The following is an 18,804-nucleotide window of genomic DNA, read 5'->3' on the forward strand; positions in this document are numbered from 1 at the left end:
AAAGGCTGAGGAAAGAGGAACATATGGAAGAGTTTTTACAGAGGAAGGAAAATGAATAACACTGTAATTTCAACAATATAGGAGATAATTAAAAGCAGAAAACTAGAGTTTATAATATATAAAAGCACAAGAACTTTTCAAAAATCAAGGTGCATGATTATCTAGCCATGTAGAGAAATGTAAAGTATTTACTGATTCATCCCTTTACTTTTAAAATGAGTTTCTCTGAATGCCAGGGTCCTAATATTATATGGAAATCCCTTGTTAACAAGAGAGTATCTAAGGCTATTAATTGACAATATGTCTGTCAACATGGTCTTTAGGGCGTTTTTGCTAAATCAGAAACCATAGCAATGCCTGATAAGTGAAATTTGAAGAATCATGCTGTAATTTTGCATTTGTTAGAGCTGCTGGACTGTAGTAGACATATATTAATTGGAATTTTATATGACAGCTTGCAGCCGTTACCAAGATAGCTAACAAACCATCAGCACCTGTCAAGACAAGGGCTGAGAGATGAATCAACTGCTCTGATATGTGACTTCAAACATGGTGTAAATTTTGGGTACTCATCATTGGTGAAACCTGTGAGGGAGTGTGGGATTTAGTTAATATATAAATATTTTCATCAGTGTCTTATGTGTATGCAAAGGAACCATCACTTGTCAAGTTAAAAACGGAAAATTATAAATTCAAAAGAACCCATAAAATGTTGACAGCTCTAATCATGTAGCATCACTGTGATTTCACAGAGCAAGATGCATGCGTGAATGAAAGATTTTTGAAATGCAGACTGCCGTACCACTGCACAGAACAATACTGTCTTTCCTGTTGGGTTAAAATGTGGTTAGAAAATTTTAGATTAAAAATTGCAAAATTAAAATCACATATTTTCACAGTATGTCATAGGAAGGGACCTGCATATTTGCCTTTCTCTTAAAATATTATGTTATAGCAACTCTATTAAGATACTTTGTAAGGATCACAACACATCTTAGAAAAATTGTCATTTACCTGATATTTTATCCCAGAAATGTTTAAAGATACAATATGAATAAACAAAAAAATACCTTTCCAATTAGTATCTTCTTTTTTGTCTTAGTATCACTGAAGTTTCTCCAAAATTTATATGTATACCATACAAAAAACTCCCTGTGGTTCTCTTAAATTATTTGTCTTTGCTGTGATAAAGTTGCTATCATATAGCATCTTTACACTATAATTCTCACAGGAAGATATAATAGAAAAGGGAATGTAATGTCTTACAAACATTTTCAATTTTATAAATTATTTTTTAAAGGCTATGTATATTCTCTTGTATACAGTATATCAAATTTAGGTTATAATATAAGTAAAACATTGTATTTTATCTCATTTTTATTCAATTACACAGTAAGGATTGTGCCATATATTCATTAAAAATCAATTTTTGTTATTTATATACCTATATGCAATTATTATCTTTCATTGTTCTTTTTTGAAACATGGTCTATAATGAGTTTTGCTGAAATCTCTCCACCAGAAAGAAAACACAGCCATCATACATTTTCTTACCAATATAAATCTAAATGAGTTTGAAGAAATGGCTATATTCTTTATTAACTTAGAAAAGTTGGTGTTTTTATATTATGGTAAAAATTAAAGAGAGCTGTAAGACAGAAAAATATATAATGAAATGAAACTAGGAGAAAGTCAATATTTGCTGAAAACTTCTTAAATTTTCAAATAGAAGTAGAAGGACTAGGATTGAACAAACAATATAACTTTTGTATTATTACAATTTCACCATTATAATTGAGTACTTGCTTGAAAAGTTTGCAACTACTCTGTGTGTACTTCAAAAGATTATACATCTGTTGGTTTATCACTTCCTCAGAAACTTCTATTTTTCTTGTTAATTACATTTAAATCTAAACCAATTTCAGATGTATCAATATATAGCATGACCAATTTTTTTGTGATTATGTTGACTGTTGTTTAGGATTGGTGTATCCATTTAATTCAAGAAAATGGAGACAGAGAAGCATGAAAAAACGTCTCCAACACCAAAACTAATGGTGAATGTATAAGAGGCTATGCAGAATATGGAAGAGGAGAAGATATTGAAATACTGATGAAATGGTTGAACCCCATATCTTGTTTCACAGCATGAATGCTGGGAAAGTATCTGAAAAAGGAAACAAGAATATCAATGCTCTACATACATAGTTCAATGCAAGTGTTTCATTCTCAGACAGCAGTAGCCCAGAGTTCATATTGAATATCGGTGCTGATATTGAAGCGATTGGGTTAATTATGAATAGAATCATTGGTAACTTGCAAGAGGGCCTGCAGTTGCCATCACCCACTGAAACCAGCCACTTTCTGTTCAAATGTGATGCTGTGGAATGTTTAAATTATCCACACTATAAAGGAAGTTATTTTTGTCTAAGAGTTGAGACTGCAGATTCATCAAAATCTGGCAAGAGGAATTATTGATGTCAAAGGTGCTAAAATTATTAAACAACTTTAAGAAAACACCCACACAACAATAAAGCTTTTTGAAGAACACTGTGTTCACTCCACTGACAGAGTTGTTCTTATTGCAGAAAAGCGTGACAGGGATGGAGAGTGCATCAAGGTCATCCTTGACCTTATAACTGAGTACCCATCAAAGGAAGTGCTAAACCTTGTGATCCCAAATTTTATGATGAATCTTTTGATTATGGTGGTTTTCAAATGATGTTTGATGATGATCACAGATGTCCTGTTGAATTTCACAGGCAGGGAAGAGGTGATTTTGACAGAATGTTTCCTGGCTCGGTTAGGTATCCCATGTCTCTGGCTAGAAAAGATTATGATGATATGAGCCATTGTCATTCCAAACTTTTTCCACCTCTTTGGAAAAGTTTCCTTGAGGCTTGATGACAGGGATTTACTGGATATATCTCACTGGGTAGTGAATGTTCCAAGGTATCTCACTCTACACACATTGTAGAGTTGTGAATCTCTGCGCTTGTTTGTATCTATTGAAATAGCAAGGTTATTCTGATACTGAATTAGACACACACTTATGAGTATAGGAGAATCCATTTAAAGCTTTATTGCTGTGGTTTTGCATTTTTCCTAGGGCCCTGGCCCAGATTCTTGGACATAAAAGCAGTATCCAGCATGAATTCTATGTCATGAAGTGGGCCTTTAATCCAGTAAGATAGTGGTTGATTACTTGAAATATTTTTGTGTTACCACTCTATTATGCAGGAAGCACACCATTGTAGATCAAAGAAATTTTAGGTGCGTTAGTATTTATCTAATTACTCTGGTAGGGTATAGAGTACCTGCAAGTATAATGAGAACTTGTTGACAAAGTGAAGACACTAAGTAGGCATTAGCTTGACATCACAACATTCAGTGAGTTAGGAGGTGTTTACAGAAATAGGGACAAACCATAAGTATCTAGAAAAGCAGCCAGTAGCATTAGCAATAGCTTTGGTTGTCCAAATGTTTCTATAGTGTTAATTTGGTCAACAAATAAATGAGACAAACCAATTTCTGGCACTGAAGAAATACAGAGCTAAAGCTTTTTCTCCCCAATATTGGGGAATTCTATTTAGCTTTCTTTTTTTGTTTTCTTTTCTTTTTTTTTTGTTTTTTCAAGACATGTTTTCTCTGTGGCTTTGGAGGCTGTCCTGGAACTAACTTTTGTAGACCAGGCTGGTCTCTAACGCATAGAGATCAACCTGCCTTCCGAGTGTTGGGATTAAAGGTGTGCACCACCACCACCTGGCTTTAGATTTCTTTCATATATATACATATATATATTAAATTAAATGTCTATATTTTAAGTCACTTATTCTATGATAGTATGTTTTCATTAGAAAGCTTATATAGGATGGTTATCCTTTGCTTTATATCTAGTATGCACTTATAAGTGAGTAAATACCATATTTATCTTTTTATGTCTTCGTTGCCTCACTCAGGATGATTTTTTCTAGTTCTATCCATTTGCCTATGAATTTCAAGAGATAATCTTTTGTACCACTGAATAGTACTCCATTGTATTTATGTACCATATTTTTTATACATTCTTTGTTTCATGGACATCCAGGGTGCTTCCAGGTTCTGGCTATTAAAATAATGCTGCAATGAACATAGTTGAACATATGTCCTTGTGGTATGAAAGTACATCCTTTGAGTATGTACCCAAGAGTAGAAGTGTTGGGTGATGAGGTAAATCAATTCTCATTTTACTAACAAACCACCATACTAATTTCCAAAGTGGCTGTACAAGTTTGCATTCCCACCTGCAATGCGGGATTGTTTCCCTTTCTCCACATCCTCCTCAGCATAAGGTGTCATTGGTGTTTTATTTTTTATTTTAGCCATTCTTACAGGTATAAGATGGTATCTCAGAGATATTTTGATTTGCATTTCCCTGGTGGGTACAGATGATGAACAATTCCTTAAGTTCATTTTGGCTACCTGAGATTCCTCTGTTGAAAATTTTCTATTTATATCCACTGCACCAGAGAAGCTAAGAATAAAGGACAACCCCCAACTAGAATAAAAAAGGCACAGATCTCCTGAGTAAATTGAGAACATGGGGGAGAGATGAATGAAGTTAAGAGTGAGAATAGGGGAGAAGGAGATGGGCAGGAGATCATGAGGGATCAGGAACTTTGAGTTGGGCGAAAGACAGATAACGAGAACAAGGGAAGAGGTACATTGATAGAGGGAGCCATTTATCATAGACATCTATGAATCCAAAGGTCACACACTCTTACCCAATCCTGAAGAGCCAAGTCATGTACTACCCTGTTTATTGATTTTTTCCTACTAAAAACCCCTTGCGATGGAGAATAAGGCACCCTTTTCCTACAGCTACTATGCCAGTTTGCTAGACAGGGTACCTACTGATGCTTGTAGCGTAAATTTAAACCTTATGCATTTGTGTCAGCTCCTTGTTGTTTTATTAGGGGGGATCTCATGAACTTGGCATAACTCAGGGCTGATGTAAAATCCTGACTAGTATAGTTCGTGAGGCTGAATAAACTCAGCTAGCCACCTTGAAATTGTTATACACAGTGTCTGTGAGGCTGGTTCATCTTAGTATGTCACCTTGAATTTAAAAAGAGCAGTTTGTAGTCCAAATCTGATCTTCAGTTTGTGTTGTTCAGCATAATGGTGTTGTCATAATACTGGTGAAATTGTCATTGTGGGACCCTATCCTCCTTTTGTTTATTTGAAAGTTCAGTGTTATGCATGTCCATGGTTCACTGTAGAAAAATGATAGAGATTCAAACCAAAAATCTTGTACATGAAGGTAGTGAAAACCATTTTTTTGGAATTGACTAGTACTCAATGTGAGCATTAATATCATTACAGAAGTATGAAATTGGTAGGAATGTAGTCTGAAATGTTTGTTTTCTTCTGTTCCATATCAGATTGCTCTTCTGACATAAGACAGAGATATTGGATTTTATTGTAACACAGATGCTTGGGTTTAGATAAGGAGAAAGCCACAATCCAACTCCAAACCCAGCTTTTAAACTTTATTTTGACAGAAACTGCAAGAAGACCATTCATACTATATTTCTGTAAAGAAAAAAGAAAAAATATTTGGGACAATTCATGATGTTAATGTTAAAAACCAATAAGCCAATTTACTTTTCTTGGGACATATTTTCTAGAAGATTTATCCGTTTCCTTAAGAGGCCTCATTCGTTCAGTGGTCTCTGGATTTCTTAGCTGGATAACTTACATTCTCCTAGGAAGAAAAAAAATATAATACCCTTGCCCAACCCTAAATTTTTGGAAGTTTCCACCTGGCAACTTATGTCAGATCAAATGAAACACATTTGTTAGTTTTATAGGTTAGTTTAGATTAAATGGCCTGCCTTGATTGATGAACAATCAAATCATCTAATTAAGTGGTGTCTTGTTTAAATTGAATTCTTACCAGTTTTGATTGTATTCATATTTTTATCACCTGTGAAACAAAAGCCAAATATCTTCCCCAATGTAACACATATCCTGATTTTCATTAGGAGATTAACACATTTTGAAGTACACTGATTGGTTTAATTCACAGTTATTAGCTAATATTTCCCTGTAGCTGTTGTTCCTTTCTTATTGCATTCAAAAAAATTCAAAGTTAATAAAGCACTATGCAATATATTTTGGGGGTTCTTTATCATTCCTTTCTGTATATTTAGCATCTCCTTGAGAATTCGATTTAAACTTTCTATAACTGCCTTCCCTGTAGAAATTCGTGGTATACCTCTAATGTGCTTTATAATGAGCAAAATCTGCTTAATTTTGTTAGAGACATATAATGGAGCACTGTCTGTCTTTATTTGTGCAAGTATGGCCATGACGGCAATGACATCTAGCAAATGTGAAATTGCTACATCAACCTTTAGCTCCCTAAGCATTTGTTCATTGAAAATCTGAATAGGTACCAATGGTTTAGCATATGTATTTCAGTTTCTGAATTCTACAAAATGGAACATATCCACCTGCCAGATTTCATTCCTCTGAGTACCCTTTGGGTTACTTACTGAAGGTAATATCATTTGCTTTGATCATTGTTATCATTACCTTTTGATTGAGGTTCTGGAAGACCCATATGGGATCAAATGAGTGTTATATACATAGACTGATTCTTGTTTCTTTATATATTTTATAATTGAATAGATAATAAATTCAATTCTGTATCATCTGGTATAAATTCAGCAATTTCGTTATGTACAACAACTTCTTTTACATATGATAAGTCAGTAACGATGTTGAAAGATTCATTATGGTCCATTAACAACATGATATTAGATCATAATTCCAACATTTATACAGAATTAGATCCATTTTACTTAAATTTTCTTGGTTGCAACCTCCAATTCCTGATTTATTTGCATTAGCATAGAATGTAGGGGCTCCAGTTATTTGTGTTTCCCTTACAATGTGAGGAAGAATATAGTCAGTTTTCTTTATAATTTTGGAAAAACTTTTGTTTACATTTCCCAACAAATTACAAGAAGCTCTTTACCAGGGTTCACTTTCTACCTATGATTTGTCAATTTCATCATTAGTAAAAGTTAATACCATTTCTGCTGGATATATTCCTGCTAATTGATGAAGTCTCAATTCCCTTTTATAGTCAACTCAGAGTTTTTAATTTCTTACTGGGTTTATGTGGTACGAAGATATATTATAAGATAACCTCTTCCATCAGCATTAAAATCCCTGTTGTGGAATACTTAGTGTTAATATGACTAGAATGCACTTAAGCTTTAGATAGACTTGATTTACATATGTAATCTGTGATTTGTTTTCCACTAACGCAAATTCTTTCTAAGCTTCAGTTGTTAATTGCCTGGGACTATTAAGTCCCTGTCTCCATGTAAGGTTTTGTTTAAATAAATCAGTTTATCAGGTTTTATCCAAATAATGTGTTATAGATGGGAAATGCCTCCTAGTATTCTCTAAAAATCATTACATGTCTGCAATCAATGTCTCCTAATTTGAACCTTTTTGTGTCAAATTTTTTGTAAACATATTTCGTAGCCTAAATAATTGATAGAATCTCCTCTTTGTATGTTTTAGGATCAATTTATAATTTCCAAAAAGGCAAAATTTTCTTTACTTCTTCAAACCTTATTTCTATATTGTCTACATTTGAATCAGATAATAAAATATCATTCATGTAATGGTAAATTATAGAAATTTCCAATGATTGAGAATTATTGTAGCCACCGTGATGGCAGATTGTTCCTTAACTTTTTTGTAAAGTTATAGTGAAGAAGTTGTCTTTTCAGTCAATAATAGGCCAATCTTTTGGTCATAAGGAAGACAAGGGCATTTAAGACTGCAGAGAGTCCATTTGCTGAATTACTTTAATAATGGCTCTCGGGTCTGTTTGGATTTTGATCTTCCTGGTTTCATTTTTATAGCAAATTCAGGAGAATCCAAGGGCTGGAAGATTCTTCAATACTTTCATTGTTTTCCTGTACTGAACCAGCTGTTCTAGAGACTCTAGCATCTCTGTGCATAGGTCCTTACCGAACTCAGAAAGGATTGTAATTTTACCATTTTAAGGGTAATTCTTTTGATCCCTGTATGAAACCAACACTTATTTTATTCTGCTGTTTTAAAGCTTGGATGGTCAGTATATGTTTTATATAGTGTCTTATAACATTTTGTCATAAACATGAGTTGTTTATAGTTCATTTTGATATTGGAAGAATGTTAATTTGGGTATTCCATTGCTGCAACAGATCACAACACCATAGATTTACTGCTATTTTAGTCACCTATGGCTTCAATCTTCATTTTTGCCCTTGTGGCCCTATATATTCAAACCATCTCATGCTTTGCTTTACCTGAGATTGGATTACAATCCCTAAATATGTAGCATCTACTCCTGAAGAGGCCAACTTGGATGCTAACTTTCTGGAGTAACAATGTTGACTTCTTTACCTGTGTCCAACAATCTTCAATACTATTGATTTGTTCTCTCAGTTTTGGTCCTTTGTCATACATATATATCAGTCTTCCAACATATACTGTTTTCCTTTCTGGCTTGAATTTTTGATACATCTCCAAAGCTGTTCTACTGTCCAGAGAAGTATAATTTTTACAGTAATCACTGGAATTACTAAGATTTCTGTGGATGATTGCCCTTCTCAGTGACTAGTTAGGATTGGACCAATTCTGATAGGGGGGCCTTCTAGAGAGCCCCTAAGAAGTTTCAAAATATTAAAGCATTGGCTTGTTTTTGTCTTGTCAATTATACATTCATTGGTCTAATGTCCATCTGCATGTTCTAATCTCCTTGGACCTAGAAGGTACTCCTGAGTTACAGGGACCTAACCCAGCCACAAAACCTTGGATCAGCAATCTATACTGCCTATAAGATATTCTGTGGCAATGGTTTCCCAGAGTTGGTTTGTCAGTCCATCTTCAAAATAAGAGATTCAGCGCACACTCTGAGAAAAACAGGCTGAGTTATAAAATTGGATAGTGTCATCTTTACACAGATAAAATCTCAATGAGCCTAAATACCTCATGGTTATTTAGCTATATAGTAAATATTATAATCCTACATACTGATAGATAGCCTTCTTTGGTGATTAATAACAAGAGTGAGCCAATTTAATATAGTAAATTATAATATTTTCTCTTGTGCATATTTTAAGCATGAAATAAGTAAATCTGAGAGCTTTCATTAGGATGATAAAATATACTGTTCCTTGCCCCGTACCCTGTCCACTCCACTTTCCAACTCTCTCTCTACCATACAATCCCCATTTACTCAGGAGAGCTTGTCAATTTCCCCTTCCTAGAGGGATCCTTGTATGTCACTCTTAGCATCCTACTTGTTTCCTAGTTTGTTTGGTTTGTGGATTGTGGGCTGCTTATACTTTGATTTATATCTAATATCCATTTATGAGTGAATACATACCATTTTTATATTTCTGGGTCTGGCTACCTCACTAACAATGCTTTATTCTAGTTCCATCCAATTGCCTGCAAATTTCAGCACGTCATTGATTTTTATCCCTGAGTAGTATTCCATTGTGTAATTGTAACAATGGAGAATAATAGGTAAGCACTGAGCAAAACTCACCCAGTTCATAGCAAGAGCAAAGAGTGAAAATATAAGCAAAGGGGTCAAGACCATGATGGAGAAAACCACAGAAAAAGCTGGCTGAGCCGGTGGAAGCTCACTGACTTCGTACTGGCATCTGAGGAACCTCCATAGGACTGAACTAGGACCTATGAATGGGGGTGACAATTGTGTGCCTTGCAAAGTCAATGGGACCACGGGCAGTGGATCCTGAATTGATTTTATGGAAACCATTCTATATAGTGGGATACCTTGCTGAGCCTAGATTAAAATGGGCAAGTGCCCAAACTTTTTTGATTGTCTCTCTGAGGAATGAACGGTGTTTAGTATAAGGGATAGCTGCGGTACTGGGATTTGTAGCCTAGATTAAAATGGGCAAGTGCCCAGACTTTTTTTGACTGTCTCTCTGAGGAATGAACGGTGTTTAGTATAAGGGATAGCTGCAGTACTGGGATTTGTATGTAAAATGATAAAAGATTGTTTTAAACAATAAAGAAGATAAAATATCCTTATCCAAAATACTGCTGTAAGTCAAATTCTTACTAAAACTTTCAAAATGTTTAATAATTCTAGAAAAGGAAAAGAATCACATATAAAATTCCAGAAGGAATATGTGATTACATAGTATACACTATAACTTTTTCTTTTACAAAATGTAGTAGAGTTTCACTCCCAATACAAGAACTCAGAATATTATGTATATGAAATTGACAAGCAAACAGAACACACCCAAGAAATATTAGCCACAATGACCCGAGGAAGCAAATTATTGAAGGTATTTTTCACTCTTTTTACTTTTTGCCCCTTTGGGAGCTCAAAATCCATATCCCAAATAAATAAATTGACAGAGACTTATTCTTACTTATAAATGGCTGATTTCTAGCCAACTTTTCTTAAATTATCTCATCTACCTTTTTTCTCTTGGCTTTTCCCCCTTACTTTTATATAGCATACTTTTACTCTTATTCCATGTCTAGATGTTTAGCTGGTTGGCTGACCCTAACATCCTCTTCTTGTTCTCTTGCTTGCCAGTCCCTCTTTTTCACCTTCTATTTTTCTTTCTATCTGCCAGTCCCCTGTTGTTTATCCCGACATGCTATTGATCATTCAGCTCTTTATTAGACTGATCATGTGTTTTAGACAGGCAATGTAACACAGTTTCACAGAGTTAAACAAATAAAACAGAAAGAATGCAACACTTCTTTGCACCATTAAAACAAATGTTTCACAGGGTAAGAAAACGGAACCCATCTTTAATATTCCTCTACACCTTAATTGCCACTGTGTCTTTTTTCCATGTTGGAAAATAGCCACCTGTTCTATCAAATGAAATTCTCACTGCTCACTTTAAAGAAACCATATTTCAAGGATCATTTATTAACAAGCTGCTAAGGAAATCCATTTCAGGTTTTAAATATAGATAAATCCTTTCAGTAATTTAGGTAAACATTTTGGAATGTATTGTCTTTTCCCGAATTTCTGAAACATCATTTTAGTGGATGATTACAGTCAGATGGATACTATTATTGCATAATTGCCTTGAGAGCAGCTGAAGCTTTCCTGTTTGCTACAGATTGCTACATGTTCTCTAATGATATTTTACACAATCACTTTAGTTTTTAAATAACACTCAAGGGATCATAAGAAATATCTAAAAGGCCCATATTGTCTTCCTTTTTATTTTGCTTACTTAAATTCAAACAATAGAAATTGTTCATGAGTCATTATTATCTGGCAATACATAAACAAAGAAGTGTACATAGGAAATTAGACCCTTGACTTCTCTAGCTATACTTTCAACAAAAAAACCACTTTGAATTTTATTTGTTTCTATTCATAATAAACAAAAGGATATTTCTTCATAAGTACATAGTTTAAATATCATTATTCTCTTATAGAAATCCTAATATAATTGTTATGAATTATTTCTCTCAGAAGTACTAAAGGCAGTTTATTTCAAAATTGACAATGTCAAATTGTAGAATTTCTTAATTATTTGCATTATGAAAGCAGCAATTTATGCATTGCTTATCAAAATACAGAAGTTGATCTTATACCTGTACTTCTAATTAAAGTTCTTTCTCCAAAACTTAATAATTTTATTTCTATTTCTGTAATTTGTTTCATTTGAGGAAATTCTTCCATAGTATCTCAGTTATTTGGTTCTTTTTCAACCTCCATTCTGACCAGGGAGCACTTTTTAATGCTTCTGTGTGACCCACTTCTTAGCAGTAGTCCTTATCAGAGAAATAGTGTGTACATAAATAATTATTATATAATAAAGATTCACTGATTAGAGTTGGATAATTTTCAAGTCCAGTGTATATGTGATATATTGAAGACCTAGATGTGTGACAAGTAAGCAAGGAGAAAAGAGTAGACACTAGGAATAATTTTTACTCTGTTTCCTTAATCTTTTCTGTATTTACATGATATAGAAGAAATTGTTATGTTATCTCCCCCCATTCATTACCTCTCTTCAGTACTACACATGTCATTTGATCTGCATCTGCCTGGTGAATCTCCTGTGCATCTGATTCTTTTTCAGAGTTCCTATCTCTCCCCTTAAGCACTGCCTATCCCCTTAGGCCTACCTATTGGCCATTCCTCTTTTTTTAAAACTATCATAAGGGACCTTAGGCAGGTGAGGTTAAATACATACTCAACTGCAAACAGTATACAAAAATAATATCACAACATACAATTGATTTTCAACCCCTCATGTCAATCACATAAGTAGAATTACTATATGTATTACCCAACACAATTTTAAGTATAGTAACAAATAAGAAATATTGCTTGTATAATTTATTCAATCTGAGTTCATTAAGCAAAGCTCCTTTACTTTCTTTTAATCCAATAATAATCAATGAAGATTTTATTCCTATATGCATGATTAAAAGATATTAAATGATCAATCAAAAGAGATGAACGAGGTCATTACATACTCATCACAGGTAAAAACCCACCAAGATGAAGTGTCTATCCTGAACATCTATGCCCCAAATACAAAGGCATCCACATTCGTTAAAGAAACATTATTAGAACTTAAATCTCATCTAAAGCCCCACACAGTTATAGTGGGAGATTTCAACACACCACTCTCACCACTAGACAGGAATACCAAACAGAAACTCAACAAAGAAGCAAAAGGGCTAATAGAAGTAATGACCCAACTGGGATTAACAGATATCTATAGAACATTTCATCCACATAAAAAAGAATATACCTTCTTCTCACCACCACATGGAACCTTCTCAAAAATCGACCACATACTTGGCAACATATCAAACCTCAGCAGCTACAAAAAATTGGAATAACTCCATGCATCTTATCAGACTACCATGCTTTAAAATTAGAATTCAACAACAACACAAATTGCAGAAAACCTACAAACTCGTGGAAATTGAATAATGCTCAACTGCACCATCCCTGGGTCAAAGAGGAAATAAAAAAAGAAATTAAAGACTTCCTCGAATTCAATGAGAATGAAGACACAACATACCCAAACCTATGGGACACTTTGAAAGCAGTGCTACGGGGGAAGTTCATAGCGCTAAATGCTCACATGAAGAAACAGGAGAACAGTTATACCAGAGAATTAACATCACAGCTGAAAGCTCTAGAAGACAAAGAAGCACACTCCCCCAGGAAGAGTAGACGCCAGGAAATAATCAAATTGAGGGCTGAAATCAATAAAGTAGAAACCAGGAAAACAATACAAAGAATCAACGCAACGAAGAGTTGGTTCTTTGAGAAAATCAACAAGATAGACAAACCTTTGTCCAAACTAACCAAACAGCAGAGAGTGAACACGCAAATTAACAAAATTAGAAATGAAAAGGGGGACATAACAACAGACGCTGAGGAAATCCAGAGAATCATTAGGACATACTTTGAAAACCTGTACTCCACAAAATTTGAAAACTTAAAGGAAATGGATGACTTCCTGGACAGCTATCAATTGCCAAAACTAAATCAAGAACAGATAAGCAATTTAAATAGACCTATAACCCCTATGGAAATAGAAGCTGTCATCAAAAGTCTCCCAATCAAAAAAACCAGGTCCAGATGGCCTCAGTGCAGAATTCTACCAGAAATTCAAAGAACAGCTTATACCAATTCTTCTCAAAGTGTTCCACACAATAGGAGCAGAAGGGTCTTTGCCAAACTCTTTCTATGATGCTTCAATAACCTTGATCCCCAAGCCACACAAATATACAACTAAGAAAGAGAACTTCATACCAATATCCCTCATGAACATTGATGCAAAAATACTCAATAAAATACTGGCAAATCGGATCCAAGAACACATCAAAACAATCATTCACCACGATCAAGTAGGTTTCATCCCAGGAATGCAGGGATGGTTCAACATACGAAAATCCATCAACGTAATCCACCATATAAACAAGCTGAAAAACAAAAATCACATGATCATCTCACTAGATGCTGAAAAGCCTTTGACAAAATCCAACACCCCTTCATGATAAAGGTCTTGGAGAGATCTGGGATAACAGGGACATACTTAAACATAATAAAAGCTATATACAGTAAACCAACAGCCAACATCAAACTAAATGGACAGAAACTCAACGCAATTCCTCTAAAATCAGGAACAAAACAAGGCTGTCCACTCTCTCCAACCCTTTTCAACATGGTACTTGAAGTGCTAGCTATTGCCATACGACAACAAAGGGGGATCAAGGGGATACAAATTGGGAAGGAAGAGGTCAAACTTTCACTGTTTGCAGATGATATGATAGTTTACATCAATGACCCAAAGAACTCTACCAGGGAACACTTACAGCTGATTAACACCTTCAGCAAAGTGGCAGGCTACAAGATCAACTCAAGAAAATCAGTAGCCCTACTATATACAGATGATAAAAGGGCTGAAAGAGAAATCAGAGAAACATCACCCTTTACAATTGCCACAAACAGCATAAAATGCCTTGGGGTAATGCTAACCAAACAAGTGAAAGACCTGTATCGTAAGAACTTTGAATCTTTAAAGAAAGAAATTAAAGAAGCCCTCAGAAAATGGAAAGATCTCCCATGCTCTTGGGTAGGTAGGATCAATGTAGTAAAAATGGCAATCCTGCCAAAAGCAATCTACAGATTCAATGCAATCCCCATTAAAATCCCAGCACAGTTCTTCACAGACCTTGAAAGAACAATAATCAATTTTGTATGGAAAAACAAAAGACCCAGGATAGCCAAAACAACCCTGTTCAACAAGGCAACGTCCGGAGGCATCACCATCCCTGACCTCAAGCTCTATTATAGAGCTATAGTCCTGAAAACAGCTTGGTATTGGCACAAAAATAGACAGGTAGACCAATGGAATCGAATTGAAAATCCGGGTATTAACCCACACACGTACGAACATCTGATCTTTGACAAAGAAGCTAAAAATATACAATGGAATAAAGAAAGCATCTTCAACAAATGATGCTGGCATAATTGGAGACTGGCATGTAGAAGAATGCGGATCGATCCATGTTTATCGCCATGCACAAAACTTAAGTCCAAATGGATCAAAGACCTCAACATAAATCCAGCCACACTGAACCTCTTAGAAGAGAAAGTGGGTGGTACCCTTGAGCGAATTGGTACAGGAGACAGCTTCCTGAACATAACACCAGTAGCACAGGCAGTAAGATCAACAATTAATAAATGGGACCTACTGAAACTGAGAAGCTTCTGTAAGGCAAAGGACACAGTCAGCAAGACAAAAAGGCAGCCCACAGAATGGGAAAAAATATTCACTAATCCCACATCTGACAGAGGGTTGATCTCCAAAATTTACAAAGAACTCAAGAAGCAAGTCTCCAAAACACCAAAGGACCCTATTAAAAAGTGGGCTGCAGAACTAAATAGAGAGTTTTCAATAGAGGAGCCTAAAATGGCTGAGAGGCACTTGAGAAAGTGCTCAACATCCTTAGCCATCCGGGAAATGCAAATCAAAACAACTCTCAGATACCATCTCACCCCTGTCAGAATGGCTAAAATCAAAAACACCAATGACAATTTATGCTGGAGAGGATGTGGTGAAAGGGGGACACTCCTCCATTGCTGGTGGGAGTGCCAACTGGTTCAGCCACTTTGGAAATCAGTGTGGAGATTCCTCAGAAAAATGGGAATAAACCTACCACAAGACCCAGCAACTCCACTCTTAGGCATATATCCAAAAGATGCCCATTCATACAAAAAAAGATGTCTGTTCCACTATGTTCATAGCAGCTTTATTTGTAATTGCCAGAACGTGGAAGCAACCTAGATGTCCCTCACCTGAAGAGTGGATAGAGAAAATGTGGTACATCTACACAATGGAGTACTATTCAGGAGAAAAAAATTATGGAATCATGAGATCCGCAGGCAAATGGATGACACTAGAAGAAACCATCCTGAGTGAGGTAACCCAGTCACAAAATGAGAAACATGGCATGTACTCTCTCATATATGGATTTTAGACATAGATCTGGGGCGTGCCAGCCTACAATCCTATGGCCAGAGAGTCTGGGAAACAGAAACTTTATTTAGTGGCTGATCGAAGAAGAGGCAGACTCCCTTGGTTAAGTACTGAGCTGAACTCAAGAAAGCCAGTAACAGAGAGGGAGGACTGATGATCAAAGGGATTAAGACTGGGCTAGTTTAACCCTCAGAAAAAGCTGACCAGACAAAGGTTAACTCTTGAATCCCAGGCATTAGCCTGGGAAGCCAGCATGGGACTGATCAAGAACCCCTGAATCTGGGTGTCAGTGAAGAGGCCTAGTGAATCTATTGAGCCTTGGGCAGCAGATCAGTACCCATCCCAAGTATACACACGGACTTTGGACTCCCATAGAACAATGTGAGGTGCACTCTCACCCTGAACTCTTGGGGAAGGGTCTAGGCCCTGCCCTATATGAAATGACACACTATGCACACCCCCATGGAGGGCCTCACCCTCCCTGGAGAAATGAGGGGATAACAGGGGGGGGGGAGGGCACGGGAGGAAGGGAGGGAATGGGAGAGGGACCTGGAACTGACTTGTGAAGCAACCTTGATTCTTATCTAAATTTAAACTGGAAAATAAAATTAAAAAAAAGGTATTAAGTGAAGCGTTTGTCTATTTCATTGTCCTGAGAATGGCTTCATTTTGTTGATGACATCCATTTCTCCATAATAAATAGATATAATGATCATTGGCTTGTAAATGGGAGAGTGTAACCTCTAGTTTGTGGTAGCTACATTTGTACAGCCATGTCTGCAAAATACAAGAGAACTAATTAGATGGGGAAATTTTAATTTACTCAGATTTTAGATGACTTGTCCTGTAACCCGATAGGTTGTGTTAATGATTTTGAAAGTACCTAGTGTTGTTGTCTCTTTTCATGAGGGCCCCAAGAAGCAAAAAGTGGAGAAGGAATGAGAGATCAAGTATAAATTTCATAAGAATGACACTGTTTAATGTGCTTATTAAATTCTATTTAATTTTATTCTGGTTTATTTATTTGCCTGGGTTTATTTTTTGCTTTTTGACAGAAAGAAGGCATTGTTTGGGTGTCTAGGGAGACACGGAGGATCTCTCTATTACAATGTGTGTGTGTGTAGGATAATAGCAATACTGCCACTCTCATTTCACTTCCAGAAATCAAATCTCCAAGTATCATACTTACCTCTGCAACATGACATCTTCTGCAGCCTCCTTTCACCTTTTTCCCCACCTCCAAGCATTTTCCCCTTCCACCTGTCTGCCCTAAACTCGTGTTTCTGCTCAGTTCCATCTCAAGCAAGGACTTCTTAGAAGCCATAGGTCAACGTGGGTAGGGAAGCAAGTAGGTAAATTACTTATTTTCACATCTCGTTCTGTTCCTCTAACTCAATCCCCAAAACTTCTACTCAGATCTTCAGAAGAAAACCTACTGCATACTCCTGTCTCATCTAATACCCATCACCAATAAACAACGCTGATCTTCTCTTCAAAATTTCTACTCCCCCAGTCATTGCTTTGTCGATGGCCTCCTTAGGAACTCTTTAGGAAACCAAACACAGAAAGTAAGTAGGCTAAATTCAGATCTTCAAATCTCTATCCATTTCTGCAAGTCCAATTCCCAGTATCATCCCCAGATCTCTAGCAGACCTTCTGTGTGGTTTCTTCTGTCAAACATCTCTGTCCCCACTCCTAGGGGAACTAACATAATATATCCTGGTGTAACACTCAGCTTTATCCTAACATGTTTCCATTCATAAATTTCACATCCCACTATTCAGAAATACATTCAAACTCAGTACCTTTATTCCCCCCAATCAGGACACAGAAGATTTTTCTACAGACAACAAAAAGCCATGTCACTGACCTAAAAATGGGAGAGTGATGCTGTCTCAGCCAGGAGTCTTGAAGGAGGGCCTAGTCCCTGCCCTGGATGAAATGACAGTCACTGGAGATCCACCATGGAAGGCCTCATCCTCGCTGGGGATCGTAGTGGAGATTGGGTGTGGGATTGGAGGACCTGGTGGGGAGGGCAAGGGAGGAGGGAAGGGAGAGGGAGCTGGGATTGATATTTAAAACAAGCTTTTTCTAACTGAAATAATAAAAGAGAAAAAAGGGAAGAAAATACACCCCTAGCAAAATTAACGCTAGATAGCAATACTTTGAAAGGCAATCTTCCTAATCCATGGTGCTTATAAACATAATAAATAAAAACCAGAATAATATCTTACCTAGAGACCAACAATCTTACCACAGCACTCTGAGTAATGCAACATCATGGAAGAACAAGAAAATGAATTTAAAGCAGCCTTTATGAATATGACAGAGCTTTCAAGTGGGAATGAATAAACTCCTAAATTATATCTGTGAAAATAAAAAGAAATAGTAGAGAAAATGTCTAAAAGATTCAAGACCTGAAAATGGAAATAGAATTAATAAAAAGTGAATTAAATTTAAAATTAAACAACATAGGATTTCAGGAAGACTTTAATAAAATTGATTTCAAACACATAGATTTAAAAAAGAAAGAGGCAAGCTTCACCAAAATAAAACAAGAAATGAGAAAGTTAATTTCACTGAATACAAGATAGTTGAAAAGAATAATCAGTCAAAAGAAAACACTAAATATAAAGAAGTGTGGCACAAAATATCAAGAAAATTTGGAGCATCAAGAAAAGACTAAATCTAATAATAGTAGGAATATAGGATTGAAAAGAAATGA

General features: G+C 35.8%; 1 pseudogene; it reads left to right on the forward strand.

Moving 5' to 3' along the window:
* Nucleotides 1-2,109: 2,109 nt before the first annotated feature.
* Nucleotides 2,110-2,904, forward strand: LOC101829070 (annotated as a pseudogene).
* Nucleotides 2,905-18,804: the final 15,900 nt, after the last annotated feature.

The sequence above is a fragment of the Mesocricetus auratus genome, unplaced genomic scaffold (genome assembly GCF_017639785.1).
Source record: "Mesocricetus auratus isolate SY011 unplaced genomic scaffold, BCM_Maur_2.0 Super-Scaffold_100029, whole genome shotgun sequence".
NCBI classification, from domain to species: domain Eukaryota; kingdom Metazoa; phylum Chordata; class Mammalia; order Rodentia; family Cricetidae; genus Mesocricetus; species Mesocricetus auratus.